Raw genomic sequence first — 5,211 nt, 5'->3', positions numbered from 1 at the left:
TACTGTAAAAGGTGAAAATAAAGTAATGCAATGACTTAAAATTACATAAAGTCAGTGTAAGAGCCCTTGCATTGTTCAGCCTGTGTTATGAAGTACTGAAATAGAAAAGCAACTTTTACCAGAAATATGGAGCTCTCAGTATTTCAGCAGTATTGCTGCTAATGCTAGATATCTCTTATCATTACTGCATGAAAGTCTCTGTACTTCTGACCACAACTTTCTTTATGATACTCTATTTTAAGCAATTTCCGAGTTCTCTGGAACATCACTGTAATATGAGCCAAGCTCTTAACACAACTGAACTACAACACTTCCACAGGAAGTAAGTTACGCTAGCATCCTCAAAAGCTAAGCATGAAGATCTTTAAAACTACATAGCCATGCTTTCTGAGATCTCTTCACAGTGAGTTTTGCTTTGAAAGCCCATTGATCGAAGCACAGGCTGTTCTGTGCACCAACAAAGCATCACACTGGTGAAACCCGAGAGTTTTTACATACACTCAAGTCATTTCACTCTACAACCTTTGAACACCATCCACTAAGCAGCAAGGGATCTTCCCTCATGTCACATCACATCATAATATTTAATATCAGTTAATGTATTCTTGTCATAAGAACACTGAACACGCACTCTAGCAGAAGAGCCAACTGCAAAATGACTCACATGGCTAGAATTAGGTACATTTTCCAGAGAGCCATCCACTTTCATTAAAAAAAAACCACCAAAAAAACACCACCAAACCCAACCCACACTTGTAAAACTTTCCATGGAGTCCTTGAAAGGTACTACAGCTTTAGGAAGAAAAAACAACTTATGTTGTTGTATCAAGAAACTTGCAGAGCTGCATGGGTGACTGCACGTGGTTATTACATACAATATGACTTTTAAGTTCAAAGTAGTTGCAAAAAATCTTGAGCCCTTCTCAGTTAGCCACAAGAGAAGTTTTGCTTTTCTAGAAAAGATTCTTTGACGGTAGGTTATTTGTGGTTAACAAATAGGGATCTGGCTATCCTGGATTTGCATGGTTAGTAAAGCAGAATCCTGGCTATTTTCAGATTATCTACAGCTCCTGTTTCAGCGGTAGTAAAAGATATTCCACACAACTGTGATGACATGCCTAAACTAAGGTAAAAATATCCCTCACTACACTTTAATCAAAACATCAACAAGTCTCTCATTTTGGGGATGCACTTTGCTATACTGAAATAAGAGTTTTTATTTCTATAGCTACAGATACATAGAGACAAAAAGCACAGAGGCACAGGTACAGGTAATAGCAGCTCAAAAAAAAAAATCTCTCCATGTAACATTAAAATGCTCTTAGTCTACCTGGAGCCTCCCAAACCTGATGTCAATAAGGCAGGTGGGTATTTCCATTACTACTGAAGACAGACTTTCCTTCTTGTTTTGAAAAATCAAAACTTACAGGCCTGAACACTGTAGCTTTCGAAATGCATGCACCTCCTATGCACTTGTGGGGTTCATGAAAAATAAGGTGCCACTTCTGCTATTTACACATCATTTTTTAAATATTATAGAGAAAGCATTTCCTTTAAATGATCTTTCTCTACACTTACTTCACTTGTCCCAGACCCATAATGCTTTCACAGGCTTGCACATAAAACTTGTTGTTTGTTTAGAAGCAGCTTAAATCAGCAGTGCAGAAGTATCAGCAAAGCAGTCTGAATTCTCTTGCTAGAATAAGCAGCATGCTGCTAGAACACGGAATACTTGAACAGTAGGTAACAGCTCATTTTAGAGCATAGGAAATGGGGACCAGAGAGCAATGATTCCCCAGTAACCAAAGTGGAAATACAATGAACTGCAAGATGAGGGATGTTGACAGCATCAGACAGCACTTGCTTTAAAACAACAGCAAAACAGATTTCTCAGACATATTGAAATTTAAATGTATGATTAATTTTCATCTGTTTAAATTGGTCCATCCCAACATAACATAAACCTAGTTTATCACTGGCAACTCAATGGTCAATATCCTGCTTTTGACACCCATCTGTATTTTCCCACACGGAAAGCTAAGCTATGGGAGGGAGTTTCAACTCCTCCCTCTGTCTCTGCTACCCATAGGGGCAGGGCAAAGGTAGACTTTGAAAAAATAACACATTGGCTCAGTTTCTTTCCTGTTCTTTTCCCTTCCCCATCAGTTCTTTCTTTACTTGATTTAGGAATAAATCAAATGCTAGAATTTGCATCATGTTTCTTATTTGGTAAGGTTTGAAATATTAAGTTAGTGTAAGACAAAACATGTACCAACAATGGCATTTGCTAACTGAAAAGCCTTGCTGTGGTGGCCACGCTGGAGGGAAGGGATGCCATCCAGAGGGACCCGGACTGGCTTGAGACATGGGCTCATGCAAACCTCATGAAGTTCAACAAGACCAAGTGCAAGGTCCTGCATATGGGTCAGGGCAATCCCAAGCACAAATACAGGCTGGAAGGAGAATGGATTGAGAGAAGCTCTGAGGAGAAGGATTTGGGGGTGTTGGTTGATGAGAAGCTCACCGTGAGCCAGCAGTGCATGCTTGCAGCCCAGAAAGCCAACTGCGTCCTGGGCTGCATCAACAGAAGCGTGACCAGCAAGTTGAGGGAGGCGATTCTCCCCCCCTACTCCACTCTCTTGAGACCCCACTTGCAGTGCTGCATCCAGCTCTGGAGTCCTCAGCAAGCACAGGAAAGACATGGACTTGTTCGAACAAGTCCAGAGGAGGCCACGAAAACGATCAGAGGGCTGAAACACCTCCCATACGACGGCAGGCTGAGAGGGTTGGGTTCAGCCTGGAGAAGAGAAGGCTCCGGGGAGACCTCAGAGCAGCTTCCAGTGCTGAAAGGGGGCTACAGGAGAGATGGCGAGGGACTCTTCATCAGGGAGGGCAGTGATAGGACATGGGGTAATGGTTTTAAGCTGAAAGAGGGGAGACTTAGAGGAGATATTAGGAAGAAATGTTTTTCTGTGAGGGTTGTGAGGCAGTGGCCCAGGTTGCCCAGAGAAGCTGTGGATGCCCCATCCCTGGAGGGGTTCAAGGCCAGGCTGGATGAGGCTTTGAGCAACCTGGGCTAGTGGGAGGTGTCCCTGCCCATGGCAGGGGGGGTCGAACTAGATCTTCAAGGTCCCTTCCAACCATTCTATGATTGATGTGTAGGTCTATTAATAGGTGGTTTTCATAGCACTGAGATCTCAAAAAAAAGATAACAGGTTTGCCATCTGAACACCACAGAGTTAGAAACCACTATTAGAAGATTCAGGGGCTTAGTTTGATTCACTGTTTGTCTGATACTCTAAAACTAATTCAGACTCAAAGGGAAGCACCTTTACTCAATTTTTCAAAGCAACAGAACAGGCTTAACTGACTTAAACAAAACTTGAAGATAATCTTCAGAGACAACCACAATTTGCAAAAACAGGCATCTAAAATTTACTATGAAATTGCATTTAAAAAAAAACCTGGCACATAGCTCAACAGGCTCACTAGTTATCCATTTTTTCAAAACAGAAACCTAAAAAAACCCAATCAACCCAATTTATCTAGAAATATTCTACATACTTATTACAGTAGAACTTTAAGCTACAGAACAGACCAGGGGGGAGGGTGTGTGTGGAGGACAACAACTCCCTCTAATTTGTTCACTCATGTTTAACAGCACTGCACCTTTCATATATTAACTCTTTTTATGAAACTTTCGTACACAAGTGGAACAGAAAGAGACATACTAATAAAATATTCTGGAAATTTAAAACCACAAAACTTGGCAAAGAACCTGAGAGGCAGACACAGTACTTAGTTCCAGTTTAAACACTTATGGGTGCCCAGCAGATTTCTGATTTAGGTGTCATAGATCTATCTGGACTCGGATTCATGCAGGCTTTTAGTATCAGCCTTGCTGCAAGCATTACTAGGCCCAAACTTTAAGTAGTCTTTTTTCCTTTTTCAGAAGCCCATAAACATCTATTTGTAAGTACCAAGGGATGTACAGTGAAAGAACTAAGCATGTAGTTACATAAAAAACCCCAAGTAATATGAATACATTTATAAGACAACCTAAAGGCAACTAAAGAGAAGCACACATTTCAGCTAGAATGCAAGCGGACACTAGATGTTCCTCAACTTACAAGCTAACTTCCATGTTGCTGCACAGGAGAAAGCTGGATTATTTGCTTTTTTGGGGAAGCAAACAACAACAATCATCTCAAGTATCATCTCTTCCTTACAATTCAACTGAATCAGTGTTACATTATTGTAACACTGTACACTATCAACAGACTAGAAGGGTAAGAGAAGACATAGATTCTGACTTGACCAGAACACACAGAAGCACAGGGAGTCCTGTAACCAATGCAGCAGAGTTCACCTTCACACAAAGCCCCTTGGCTGTCTCCAGAGGATGTGAGCTGTACAGCATCGGAGTGACATGAGGCCAGACCACTACCTCAAAAGCCCATTTATCTGAAAATGACTTTCAGAGTCATCCAGACTCAAGAAAACCCTAGTACTGCTGGAGCAAATTCCCTGGCTTTCATTGAAGGTGATGAGATGCTCCAATAGGGGCCTTTAAGCACAGAAGCATCACAAGCGAGGAGGCAGCACCAAATACACTTTGTATATACACCACAAGCACCTAGCAAGGACAAGGATGAACCCCCACTTAGGTCTTTTGAGGTACATAAATAGACGTCTACAAACATACTATCTAGGCATTTCTCCACAAACACTCTGTGACAGAGGAAGTGGTAAATTGCCATTTCACCCTGGCATAGTAGAAATATTCACTAGGAAGTCTGTTATAGAATAAGAAAATTTAAAAGAAAGCATGTCTTATTCTTCACATTACAAGGGGTAAAAAACCTATACATTTAAAGTCTTAGAGAGATGTTGGTAGCACTACTTCAAGGAGAACCTATTCTATCCTTATGTTTTAAAGTAAACAAACTAAGTTTAAGTCATTATAATTTAACATACTAATGCCACAAAAGCTGAACAGACTTTTGGTCAAATTATTACTAGCAATGAAACTGGAGTATACAACCCTATCAGTTCCTGAGAGCAAGCCATTTTTTACTCATAATTTCAATTTTTATTTTCTACTATTATTCAGAATAGTCAATAAAATTACTCTTTTTTTTTGTAAAAGGCACATTCCTAATATACTCCATGAAGAATGGAGTATACCCAATACATAACCCAATTAACTAC

Source organism: Pterocles gutturalis, unplaced genomic scaffold (genome assembly GCF_000699245.1).
Source record: "Pterocles gutturalis isolate BGI_N339 unplaced genomic scaffold, ASM69924v1 scaffold3635, whole genome shotgun sequence".
Lineage (NCBI taxonomy): Eukaryota > Metazoa > Chordata > Aves > Pterocliformes > Pteroclidae > Pterocles > Pterocles gutturalis.
Note: the sequence above shows the minus strand (reverse complement) of the source record.